This window comes from Gracilinanus agilis, chromosome 6 (assembly GCF_016433145.1).
Source record: "Gracilinanus agilis isolate LMUSP501 chromosome 6, AgileGrace, whole genome shotgun sequence".
In the NCBI taxonomy this organism is placed as follows: domain Eukaryota; kingdom Metazoa; phylum Chordata; class Mammalia; order Didelphimorphia; family Didelphidae; genus Gracilinanus; species Gracilinanus agilis.
The window spans coordinates 92093485-92108014 of NC_058135.1; the positions used below are offsets into that span (position 1 = coordinate 92093485).

Here is a 14530-nt window from a genome sequence, read left to right on the forward strand (position 1 = left end):
TTTCATAGTCCTTTGGGCACAATTCCAAATTGCTCTCCAGAATGTTTGGATCAGTTGACAACTCCACCAGCAATGCATTAGTGTCCCAATTTTGCCACATCCCCTCCGATATTTATCATTTTTCTTTACTGTCAATACTGATCAATCTGATAGGTGTGAATTGTTTTAATTTGCATTTCTCTAATCAAGAGTGATTTAGAACATTTTTATATGATTATTGATAGTTTTGATTTCTTCACCTGAAAACTGCCTATTCATATCCTTTGACCATTTATCAATTGGGGAATGTCTTAGATTCTTAAATTTTTGACTAAGTTCTTTTTACATTTGGGAAATGAGACTGATTTATTAAAGAAATTTATCAGAAAAAAATGTTTCCCAGTTTGTTGCTTCATTCCTAATCTTGGTTGCATTGATTTTGTTTGTATAAAAACTTTTTTAATTTAATATAATCAAAACTATTAATTTTACATATTGTGATGTTCTCTATCTCTTGTTTGGTCACAAATTCTTCCCTTCTCAATAGATTCAACAGATAAATGATTCTATGTTACCCTAATTTACTAATAAGATCACTTTATGTTTAATATAGTATGGTATTTTATAGGGCTTCTAAGAGTAGTATTTTGTTGTTCAGGCATGTCTGACTCTTCAGAATTACGGTTTTATTAGCAAAGATCCTGGACTAGTCTGCCATTTCCTTCTCTAGTTCATTTCAGAAATGAAGAAAATGAGGCAAAAAGGGCTAAGTGATTTGCCCAGGGTCGCATAGCTAGTAAGTGTCTGATGCCAGATTTGAACTCCGAATGACGAGTCCTGACTGGGCCTGGCACTCTATCCATTGCACCACCTAGTTGCCCATAAACAGTGTAAATCCATTATCATATTGCTAATAGAAAGACTAATACCACCAGTCCAATTCTGCTGCTACTACATCATGCACAGGGAATTGCTTAGGTACAAAACAGTTGCTGTTTCAAGTTTGGTAAAAGGCATTTCCACACACAGATTTCCTTACACTTATTATCACAGATCCTAATCTCTGCCTCCCTCTAAAAAAAATCATTAAAAAATTGAATTCTCTACTATCTGACTCAGGAAGATATTTTCCACATTCTTTCTCAGTTTTGCAAATGGAAAAAAATAGTGTTTTACAAAATTAATGGAATAGCCCAAGGCATTCACTTAAGAAATTTTAACACTCACTTTAACCAATGGCATAATTATAAGCCACCATTTTCATGATTCTATTGATGATTCAATTATAACTGGATTATTTTTGTCTTAATATTCCTTCTGACTCTAAGATTACATAACTCAAACATGACAGCTAGAGTTGTTTATCAAGATTATATAGCATAACAGATAGAAAACTAGACTTGGAGTCAGAAAATAGAATTTCAAGTGCTCACTTCGGCAGCACATATACTAAAATTGGAACAATACAGAGACGATTAGTATGGCCCCTGCTGAAGGATGACATGAAAATTTGTAAAGTGTTCCATATTTTTTTAAAAATTATAACAAAGTTCATTTGGAAGAACAAAAGGCCAAAAAGGGAAGGAACTAAGGAACTAATGAAAAAAATGTGAAGGATGGGGGTCGAGCAGTACCAGATCTTAAACTGTACTATAAAGCAGTGGTCCTCAAAAGAACATGCTATTGGTTGAGAGACAGAAGGGAGGATCAGTGGAATAGACTTGAGGTAAATGTCCTCAGCAAGATAGCATACAATAAATCCAAAGATCCCAGCTTTTGGGACAAAAACCCACTATTTAACAAAAACTGCTGAGAAAATTGGAAAACAGCATGAGATGTTAAATTTAGATCAACATATCACACCCTACCGCAAGATAAATTCAGAATGGGAAAATGACTTAAATATAAAGAAGGAAACTATAAGTAAATTAGGTGAACATAGAATAGTATACCTGTCAGATCTGTGGGAAAGTAAAGAATTTAAGACCAAGCAAGAAATAGAGAATATTACAAAATGTAAAATGAATAATTTTGATTACATTAAACTAAAAAAGGTGTTGTACAAACAAAACCAATGCAGCCAAAAATAGAAGGGAAGCAACAAATTAGGAAAAAATCTTTATAACAAAAATGTCTGACAAAAGTCTAATTTCTCAAATCTATAAGGAGCTAAATCAATTGTACAAAAAAATCAAGGCATTCCCCAATTGATAAATGGACAAGGGACATAAACAGGCAGTTTTCAGATAAAGAAATCAAAACTATCAATAAGTACATGAAAAAGTATTCTAAATCTCTTATAATTAGAGAAATGCAAATCAAAACAACTCTGAGGTACCACTTCACACCTAGCAGATTGTACAATATGATAGCAAAGGAAAGTAATAAATGTTGGAGGGGATGTGGCAAAACTGGGATACTAATGCATTGCTGGTGGAGCTGTGAATTGATCCAACCATTCTGGAAGACAATTTGGAACTATGCACAATGGGCTTTAAAAGACTACTTGCCTTTTGATCCAGCCATAGCACTGCTGGGTTTGTACCCCAAAAAGATAATAAGAAAAAATAATTGTACAAAAATATTTATAGTTGCATTCTTTGTCGTGGCAAAAAAATTGGAAAATGAGGTGGTGTCCATCGATTGGGGAATGGCTGAATAAATTGTAATATCTGATGGTGATGGAATACTGTTGTGCTAAAAGGAATAATAAACTGGCAGAATTCCATGTGAACTGGAAAGACCTCCAGGAATTGATGCAGAGCAAAAGGAGCAGAATCAGGAGAACATTGTACACAGAGACTGATCTATTATGGCACAATTGAACATCTGAAGGATTTATGAGAAAGAACACTATCCACATCCAGAGAAAAAACTGTGGGAGTAGAAACACAGCAGAAAAACATGATTGATCACGTGGTTCAATGGGGATATGATTGGAGATATTGACTTTAAATGATCACTCCATTGCAAATAGTAATAATATGAAAATAGGTTTTGAACAATAATACATATAAAACCCAGTGGAAATGTCCATTGGCTTCGGGAGGGGAGAGGGAGGAAGGGAGGGAAATAAAATTAATCTTGTAACCATGGGGAAATACTCAAAATTAAATAAATAAATGGATGGATGGATGGATGGATGGATGAATAAATGAGTAGGTGGCTAAATAAATAAATAAATGGATAAATGAATAAATGATTTTTTCCAAAAAGAAAGAAAATAGGAGTTCAAAATTCTGTCACTGACATTTAAACCTTGTATGACCCTAACCGTATCACCCTGGGCAAGTCACTATACTTCCTGGATCTCCACTTCTTGTTCCTATAAATGAACATGATAATAATACCTATTGTCTTATTTCACTAGGTTATCATGAATCTCAAATGAGGCAATATATGTTCATCATTTTGCAAATCATAAGGGCTACATGATTATTGGCTATTATTATTATTTTTAAACTAGATGAAATCAACTATAATTTGACGTACCACCAGGTAGCATGCCAGCGAAGAGATGAAAGCAGAACCTCACCTCTGGCATCTATGACTATGATCAGTCTCCAAGGTTATATCAATAATTAATTCATGATTAGTTCATTTCAGCCCACATTTGAGCCTAAGCTTGTGCTGAGTGAGGTAATATTTCAGAAGTTAAGCTGTACAATGGAATTTATTGGACTTCCTGAAGTCACTAGTGCAATTATTTTTGCTGTTCACATATTAGGCTCCGTCTCAGGAGAAAACACTGATGCCTCTCATATAATACTCTCCCGCTCACAGTTGGAAAGTCTGTCATCTTTCTCAATATACTCACTTCGTTAAATAGTTTACAGCTTGCAAGGGGGTCACAAAGTTTGAGTAACAAAATGACTGTCCTGACAGATTTAAACAATAAAACCACCAGATTGTTACATAAATGTTTTTCTCAGAGACTGTTTCTGAAACACATACTAAATGCAAATATTGAAACACCTGCATGCCAAATACAATTCCTTTAACAGATGTTAATCCCCCTGCATCTCACGGGTGGATTTAGATCACATAAATGTAACTTACCCCCATCAGGCCTCCTTGGAAAAACAACCAATCACCTTCCCATGACTTGACAAAGAAACTGTTAGTCTTTGAATTTATAATTTCATTTTTCATACTTGATGATGGAGATATCTTAAAGGTAAGCAAAAATATGATGAGTTAGCAGGAAACTCAAATTCAGCCATTAGTGTATTTTATAAAGCATCATGGAAGTCATCTGCCTTTTCTTTGGAAAGCTTACAAAGAATAATGTTTAGAAAATAGTTTATTTTTCCTTAGGGGCTTGAGAACTGATGTAAAATTGAACTGCTTTCTCTAGTCCATTCCTAATCAGCCCAAGCCAGCCTAGACAAGTCATGTTTCCCACTCCCATGGTGAGTGCCCCAGCTCATAGTAAAGGTTGCCTCCATCTCCAAGAATCTTCCCTACCTTTTGGTACCTTGGAGTGCTTGCACTGTGGGGGTCTTTTTAATTCTTCTTTAATTACAGCTTACTATTTCCAGGCAGAAACCAGCTGTTTGCCTCTAAACTAATAAAAATATGGACATAAGGATTTTTAAAACTATCTACAATTTGAGTTAAACTGAAGATTCTGAAAAATTCAGTTCAAATTATTACCTGTCTTTGAGGCTATACGGATGCAGCACAATCATTTTCAGTTCAATTTAATTCAAAAAACCTTTGTGAGGAATCTACCTTATGCCTGGCAATGTTCTAGGCACAGGGCACTGTGGAAGGCATTATTTTTAGGAGGAAAAAATAGTGACTACTCTCTAGTCACTTTCAAAATTATCAGTTTATTTTTGACTAAAATTGGTTGTTTTTCAAAGCAATACATAGATGCAAGTACATATTCAATAACTGAAAATAGCCACTTATTAGGAATGATTTGATTATGTAAAATGTAGGGATTTTGCACAAACAAATCCAATACAGATAAAATTAAAAAGGAAATGGTCAACTGGTAAAATTATTTGCAACAAGTTTCTCTGATAAAGGTCTCATTTCTAAGAAATACAAGGAGCTAATTTAAGTTTATTAGAATAAGAGCCTTTCTCAATTAACAAGGAATCAATTTAAACAAAATGAACAAGCAGTTCTCAAGGAAAGAAAGGCAAGCTAGCTATAGTCATATTTTTTAAAAACTCAAATCACTACTAATTAGAGGTGTACAAATTAAAGCAATTTTAAGGTTCTACTTCATATCCATCAGATTGACAACAATGGAGGGGTCATGAGAAAACAGGCATATTGATACATTGTTAGCTGACCTGTGAATGCATTCTGGATTTCTATTTGGAACTATGCAATAAATAGTGAGTGGCTTTTTACCTGGATATGAATCTCAGGATTTTACCTTCAATAGCCCTGCCACCTAATCTACACACGAATCTATTTCTCATTTCATTTGACTGTGGAGTGCTCTGTAGTACTGGACAACCTTCTGTCTGATGAACACACCTTCAGATCTAATTGGAGTTCCTGTCACTTAAGTGGAAACAACTCAGTCCAATTAAGTCAACCACAGTAAGTATTCTTTAATTGCAAGGCCATGATTGAACCAAAAAAAAGATGAATAAGTCCACAGTAATATTAGTCCAAAGAAGCTAGAGTTATCTGAGGAATCCTGGCACTTTAAGATATGAAATCATAAAAAAAAACTTATTCACATTCTTTGGCCAAGAATTCTGTTCCTTCATTGGATGGAATTTGACAAGCTAGAAACGGCTGCCAGTTATATCACTGTTGTGGTACTTAACTGGTCACATTCCTTCACACTGCCTTACTCTCTCTCTCTCACATTCTGACAGCTCAATCAATTAACAAGTATTTAATGAATAGCTACCAGGTATTTAGCACTGCAATGGATACAAAATTAGCATAAAGCATGATCCCTGCCCTCAAGGACCTTACAGTCTTGTTGGGGTATGAGAAATGCACACAGAAAACAAAGTGAGAACAAGATGACAGAGAATAGAGAGCTAATAATACCCTAGGCTAGAGTTAACAGAGTTATGAGAGAATATAGGACAGTAATGGCAAAGCTTTAAGAGGTAGAGTGCCAGGTCCTTCCCTCACCCTTTAGACCAAGTGCCATACCAGCCTCCCCCAGAGTCTGAGTACCTTGCCCTACCCTACCTTTACCCCAGACAGAGGAAGAAGTGCTCCCATTGGACTGCTGGACAGAGGGGCAGGTGATGAGAAGTGAGTGTAGAGAGGGAGAAGGGAGTGGCCTGAGAGCTCTGCTCCCCTCCAGCTCTGCTGCCTATGAGCTGCCCACCTTACCCTCTGTGAGCTCCCATTAGACTGCTGGGCAGAGGGGCAGGGATGTGAAAAAATGTCATCAGGCATGGTGGAGAGGGAGAGGGGAGCAGTTGCCCTTCTAGTAGCAAACTGGGAGGGGGTGGTGGCCTGAGTGCCCACAGAGAGCAAGCTGTGTGCTATCTTTCGCACCCATGCTATAGGTTCACCATCACTGATATAGGGAGAAATGAATGTGAAGGAGAGTTCCCAGGTGGCAACAAAAGGGAGAGGTAGGAGTTGTACTTGAGCTCAATTATTTGGGAAAGCAAAAAAGAAGAAGCAAGACATTCTAGGGTATGGTAATAAAGGTGTGGATGTTTGAATAAGCTAATACTGTGCAAGGGGTTTGATTTTTTTAAAAGAAACTAAACAATTGAATCCTAAACAGTGATAGGTCAAAGAACAAATCACAGAAATAATAGAAAATTTCATCAAAGAAATGACCAAGTGAAAGGACCATACCATACTTTGGGGCTTTAGCTAAAATAGTCCTTAAGGACAGAAATGTATATCTCTAAATAGTTTTCTCAATTAAAGTTAAAGAACAAAATGATTGAGTAGGCACTAAAAAGATTAGAAAAGCAACAAATCAAAAAACTACAACTAAACATCAAATTAAAAATTCTGAAAATCAAAGTTGAAAGCCAAAAAATACAGCAAATTGATAAATAAAACTAATTGTTTTTCAATCTACAGAACAGAACAACGGTTAGCTAATCTTTTTTTCAAAAGAAAGAGGGAAACCAATTTATCACAACAGAAAAAGGAAGAGTTCCTTTAATGATTAAAGATGAAGTAAACTCTCAGATGCTGCTTTGACCATTTATATGCCTATAAAAGTAATGACATTAAATGAATGAATATTTACAAAAATATATAAAGTATTCAGGTTAATAGAAGAGGAAACCCTTTAAATAGCCCAATTTCAGCAATAGAAATTGAACAAACCATAAATGAACCCTCAAAGGGAAAAAACAACTATCAAGATGAGAAGGATTTATAAGTAAATTTTATCAACTACTCAAAGGGCGAATAATTCCACTATTATGTAAACTATTCAAAAAATTAAAAAGAAGGTACCCTATAAAATCCTTACTAAGATACAAATACAGTCTTGACACCTATATCAGGGGGGATGATGTAGAGGAAGAGTAAGGCCAATGTCTCTAATGCATATTAATGAAAATATATTAAATAAAATGTTAGCAAGTAGGTTATAACATATTAAAAAGATTACATGTGATGAGAAAGTTGGGCTTAAAACAATAATTCATGATTGGTTTAGTATTAGAAAAACCATAGAAAATTGAATATATTAACAACAAAAATAATATATAAAACATTATATTTTGTCAATAGGTACTAAATAGACTTTGAACATCTACATCTATTTCTATTTTTTAAATGCTAAAAAGAAGAGGAATAAGTGAACTTTCTTTTAGTATGAAAAATAGTATCTATCAAGAACCAACATCATACATAATATAGAAATGCTAGAGATCTTTCCAAAAGGATCAGGGACAAAGCAAAATTGTCCATTCTAGTGCTAGAAATACTAGCCATAACAAAAAAAAGAAGAAGAATTTGAAGGAATGAGTATAGACAAAGAGGAAACAAAACCATGCCATTTTTCAAGTGACATGATGATCTATTTAGAGATCCCTAAAGCTAAAAAACTGAGTGAAGCAATAACTTCAGCAAAGTTGCAGAATATAAAATAAACATACAGAAATCACCAAATTCTGTGTATATTACCAGTAAAAACAGCAGGACAAAACAGAAAAATTCCATTCCAAATGACTACATATTTAGGAGTCTATCTACCAAGTCATACATAGGAACTATATGAAAAAAAAATTATTTAAGACATTTTTTACAGAAATAAAGATAGGTGTTGATGTTTGGGGCAATATTAATTGTTCAAGATTTGAACATGCCAATTATGGCATGACTAGCTAAACAAATTTACATATTTAATAACATTTCAATCCAAGTATCAAAAAATTACTTTTTGATGATAGAAAAAAATAATGAAATTCATCTGAAGGGACAAAAGGTCAAGAATCTCAAGTGAAATAATAAAAATTAAAGTAGGAAAGAGTCTAAGCATTATCAGATATCAAACTACATTCTGAAAAAGTATACTATTTTATCCTTTTTAACAAAAATTTAAAATCAATCAGCAGAACAGATTAGGCATACAACATAATAAATTGGTTGAATACAGTAGCAGAGTGTTCCATTAACCCAAAGACCTAAACTTTTGCAATAAGGTCTCACTGTTTTATAAAAATTGCTGGGGAAAACAAAAAGCATTTATCAAAAACTAGGTTTAGATCAATATCTCACATTATATATTAAAATAAGCTCTAAATGAATATGTAATTTATATATAAAAGGTCACATCATTAACAAACTAAAAGAATAAAAAAGGAAATACCCTTCACAACAAGGTTTGGAAAAAAAGTTTGAATAAACAAGAAATAGAAAGGATCCCAGAAAATAAGATGGACAGTTTTGGTTATATAAAATTTAAACATTTTTGCACAACAAAATTAATGCAGTCATGATTAGAAGGAAAAGCAAGTAACTTGAAAATTATTTGCAATAAGTTTTCTGTTAAAGATATAAAAGGTGCTGATTCAATATATAAAAACAAGAGTCATTCTCCAGTAGGCCAAAGATTAACATTTTTTCAAAGGAATAAGTTCAGCTATTAACAGTCATATGAAAAATAAATGTTCCAAATTATTAAACATTCCTTTTATTGTTGTTCAATAGTTTCTGTCAAATCTGAGTCTTTGTGATCTCATTTGGGATTTTCTTGCAAAGATACCATAGAGAGATTTGCCATTTCCTTCCCCAGTTCATTTTACATATAAGAAAAATGAAGCAAACAAGGTTAAGTGACTTGCCCAAGACCACCCAGCTATTTAGTATCTGAATTCAGATTTGAACTCAGGTCTTCCTGACTCCAAACCTCATGCTCTATCCACTTCACCTCCCAGCTGCCCTATTAATCAGAGAAATGAAAATTAAAACAATCAATCAACTAGCATTTATTCAGTGCCTACTTTGTGCCAAGCATAGAGCTGAGTAAGTGCTAAGGATACAAATTCAAAGAATGAAAAAAATACCTGCTCTCAAAGAGTTTACATATTAATGAACATTAGAAATTTTGTTTCACTGTCAGTCCTCTAAGGTCAAGAATAGTCATTGTAACTGAGTTCTGACATTTGTTTCTGTTGTTTTGTTTTCTTTTATATCATTGTGATCACATTTTATATTATTCTCTTGGTTCTGTTTATTTTGTTCTATATCAGTTAATATAATTCTTTCTAAGTTCCTCAGAATTCTTCATATTCTCCATTTCTTTGAGTTGGGAATGAGAACTGGAACTCTGATTTCCTTGGTACACAGAAGTTTCTGGGTGAAGAAATTCTCTTCTAAGGTCAGCACCTTTTCTGCAACTTAGACTATTAGAAAGTTACTTATTGGGGGAAGCTGGATGGAGTGAGAACCAGGCCTAGAGATGGGAGGTCCTAGGTTCAAATCTGGTCTCAGACACTTCCTAGCTGTGTGACCCTGGGCAAGTCACTTAGCCCCCATTGTCTAGCCCTTACCACTCTTCTGCCTTGGAACCAATATACAGTATTGGTTCCATGACAGAAGGTAAGGGTTTTATTTTTTATTTTTTTTAAAAAGTTACTTAGAACACTGAGAGACTTGCCTAGCATCACATAGACCAAATGGGTCATCATATTTTATGGTACAATTTTCTATTAAATTAATATGCCATAATTTGTTTGACCATTTCCCCAATCGATTGGCATCCACTTTGTTTCCAATTTTTTCTACTACAATTGCTACTATGAATATTTTGTCACATATGTTACCTCTCTGTCACTGACATCCTTAGGGTATGTGTTCAGTAGTATCCATGCTGAGTCAAACAAAATTAATAGTTTAATAACTTTTTGTAATGCCAAATTGTTTTGCATCTTTATTGGAACAATTCACAAGTCCACCAGTAGTGTGGTAATTCAGGCAAATATTTTATTATGTAGCTGCAAACTGGGCACTTGGAGAGAGGAATTAATCTTTTCGAATTGCCACTTATGGCAAGTGAGTTGGTCTTTTAACCCTTCCAACTACTGTGTTATGTTGGAATAAAAGCAGGCAAAGAAAAGGCCTTCAACATGGCAGACTTTTATTGCTACAAAATTACTGTGGTCGAAGATAGGGGAAAGAACTAGACCTGTATGTCATCATGATAGGAAATTTCTGGATAAGGAAATTCCATGTATCAATGCATGCCCGTACCTGCTCTGCAACTTACAGTCCTAGAGTGTTCATTATGAAGACCGAGAGGTTAAGTGATTTACCCAGGATCACAAAGTCAATCTTTGCCAGAGGTAAAACTTGAAATCAGCTCTTATGGACTCAAAGTCCAGCTTTTTCTCTGCTATGCCAAATACCTCTCTTTCTGTCCTGCCCCCACCTTAAATCCTCTAGCACACAATTTTAGGCACAGAGAGAGAGAGAGAGAGAGAGAGAGAGAGAGAGAGAGAGAGAGAACAAAAACACTAACATCAAACAATCATACTTCTTGACTGATAAGACAGTAACCTGAAAAAGTTAGTGAAATTCATTAAATGCCTAACATACCTAAGGAAAATTTTCCACACTAGAATCTAACCTACCATGTTTTTCTCCTCTCAAGCATTCTGTAATTATTCAATGATCTATGATTTCCTCAATGTAGGTATTCCCTCTAGCAAGGCAGATGGTGGCCTCTCGAAATTGGAGATAGCTTAACATATAGTCCTTGAATAGTTTCTGCAGCCATCAAATTCATCAATTTTTTAGCCGATCTTAGAACAATAGATAGAAAATTCTTTCCGACTTGGAAACAACTTCCAGAGTTCTGACTCCACCGTCATAGTCTTGGGGAACTCACAATAAGCCTTGAAACAACAAACTAATCAAATAAAATTCCACAAGAATGTTTCCCTTAAGTTGAATCAAAATGAACTTAGAGATTTTCTTAGGTATTTGCCAACAATCTCACTCCTCCTCCCCACTCCCACTAACCGATAAGAAAAGAGGAGGCTCTAAGAAAATGTACAAGGACCAAGGGATGTGACTGTCCTCTCTGACAAAGTTGCCGACTTATCCAGCAGCTGAGGAGCAAATCTCACTGGGAGTGGGATAGGATAACTGAACCACAAACAATAGCTTTTCTCCTTTCCCCCCATAATTCACAATAGGATTTCATGACCTCAGGATGATATAGCCAGAAAGCACTTTCCAGATTATGCCTAGAAACCATAGTGACTAGATCTATACAAAAGCATCAAGGCTATACAGAATTTACTTATAAATCACTTCAAAACACTTGGACTAATGGCATCGAATCAGTAAAATGTGCTCTTTTTAGAATTGCACTTTTCACCTTGAAGGGCCTTGAGAAATACTATCTAATATCCATTGACATAAAGTACCCTAAAGTTTAATTAAATGGAAATAATTCAGCTTGGTGAATGGCCACCAGATGATTGGACGATGTCTTCCAAACGCCACTTTTCCAATAGAAATATGTTGACTCCATAAAATAACAATCATTTTTTTTCAGCACCATAAATCAGGCTAACATATTTGTTTCCAGAAGTGTCCAGAAGGATGAACACCTTCCAAACCTAAATCATTTCAACACAGAACAGCTGTCTGGAACAAGAGTGGGATTTCTCTGTTTGTTATAAGAAAGCACATTTCAAGTCACAGACCAGGGGCGAGATTTACAACTTTCTATTTAGGTATCATGGGAGAAAGAAAAAGAAAAGGAAGAAGAAGTTGACAATACCTTGAAATATTGGTTTTTGCTCTTGCTGGTTAGGAGATCAGATGTAATGGCTAGTCAAGTCAAGTCAGACAAACAAACTTAAGTGGTAAGGGTTGAAGTGAGAAGGGTAAAACAAAGGACAATATGGATCTTTCCAAAAAAATGATGTATCAAGTCAGGGACTCTACTAAAAACATGTTGCCCTCCTAAGGAGGAGTAAAAAATGTGCTTATATTTTAAGTCAGAAGACTTCAAGGAATCACTGCAATGTGAATACAGATATCCCTTCCACATCTCAGATGTTAGGGGTACAGCACTCCTGAGATCTGGAAAATCCACATAAAATGTTTTGACTCTCCCTTCATACCAGAGAAATCTGATTTTTTTCTCTTATGGGGTGTTTACAGTATCTTATTGCAAAATTTGGGTTAAGCAGTTGGTCATAGGCTAGATGTAGTTCAATGTTAAGTTAAGATAAGTTTCTAAGCATTTTCTGTAATCTGCTGGTCTTTACGTGTCATCTGTGGCTTTAACAAAACTCCTCAAAAATTCCCAATTAATTTCTTATGCCAGCCCAAGATATATTGAAACCACAATGGGCAAAGTTGTGATGTGGAAGGGATACCTGCAAAACTTTTGTCTTTCATGAACAGAGGGTTGGTTAATTTTTAAGCCTAATATACCCATAGGCACGTACTATATTTACCTCACTGTCTAAGTGATTCTCTGATTGCAAGTTAGGTCCTTACAAGGGTGTGTTACTTTTTTCAGACTTACAGTTTAGAATTTAGAACATTTAGAACACTTTTTAATTTAGAAATTTAGAACAATTTAGAATATTTAACATAACACTTAAACAACCTGTTAGAAAGGCTGTTTTGTCCTCTTTTTAGATATGCTCCTCAAATAAAATTATCTGTTCTTAGCATTTAATATGTTGTCTTTCTTACATCGTCCTGACTTCCTTAGACAAATGATAAAAACTGTTGAGCCTAGAGAATACATATCAGTAATTAGATTCACAACATTAGATAGGAATCTTGAAAGTTCAGAAATGTCATGCAATAATACATTTTTCTACCTTAGTCCTTCACTCTTTCATATATGATCAATAGGTTTTTAGCTAAACTCTCCCCAGAGGGCAAATTGATAAATAAAGAGATAAGTAAGATAATTAGTATATAAATAAGATAAACAAGGAGAACAGATCTACAACTGTGCCTTCTTCTTTAAAGAAAATCCGATTATAATGTTGGCACAGAAAGACAAACTCCAAATTCAAAGACTATCTGTGTTCTTACTATAATGGAGTTGGTATATTTTGATGAGACAACTTTTTGGCAAAAAGGGTGTCGGTAAAGCATGTTGAAGATCAAGTTGGTCTTGGTGTCATGGATACCTACTTTCAAGTCTTGCCTCCAACATACTATGTGATCATAATAACAAGTGCTAACATTTAGATAGCACTTACCCACCAGGTACTGTGCTAATTGCTTTACAATTATTATCTCATTTGATCCTTATAGTAAAACTGGGAGGTAAATATTATCATGATCCTCACCTTAAAGCTTGGGAAATTGAGGCAGTCATTTAACCTCTCAGTAAATCTTTATCCTCTATAAATGACTTTTTTTAAGATTATATAATTTATATTATACATCAACTTTGTGACTTACCCAATTTCTCTGATTTAATCTCCTCTTCCCTTTGGTAGTCTGCTCATTATTTGCTTTCCCCTAAAACAGCAAATAATAGTGAGCAGGCAATGATCATACCAACTTCTCTAAAAGAAAGGATGAATACATACCCCATCCAGTAGGAGTGAAAGAGAGTAACTAGAATTTTTCTCATTGTCTTATGGTATTTAGTGGGCACACAAATCATTTCATATAAGCAAGTTCATTTGATATTTGTAATCATCTAAATTATGCAAGAAAGGTATTACTATACTCTTTACAGATGACGAAACTGAGACTCACAGAGAGTGTGATTGTTCTAAAGTCACAAAGGGAGCAAATAGATTTAGGAATCAAACATGAGTCTTCACTTTCCTCCACTATAAAACAAGATGGTTGGACTTTATGATCTTTAACAACCCTTCGAACTCTAGATATAAGATTGTCTGATCCTAACGACCAAAGACCTCAAATCCAGTCACTGTTTCAGTATACAACAATTCCTGAGCCTTGATCTACATGACCCTCTTTCTTTGCATCCAAGTCAGGCAGAGAGTCTGGGCCTGTTGGTCATTTGACCATCACTAAGTCAGGACAAAGGATTGGAATCCCAGGAGTTAAAAATCTAACATCTTCATTTTGTGAAGTTTCCTAATAATCCAAGAGCACAAAGGCCATTCAGAGATTTTGC

At 34.8% G+C, this 14530-nt stretch overlaps 1 non-coding gene across 1 annotated transcript; it reads left to right on the forward strand.

The window, feature by feature from the left end:
* The first annotated feature begins 1404 nt into the window (after positions 1-1404).
* LOC123253200 lies at positions 1405-1511 on the forward strand. Its single transcript, XR_006506575.1, has one exon. It is a non-coding gene; the product is annotated as a U6 spliceosomal RNA (small nuclear RNA).
* Positions 1512-14530: the final 13019 nt, after the last annotated feature.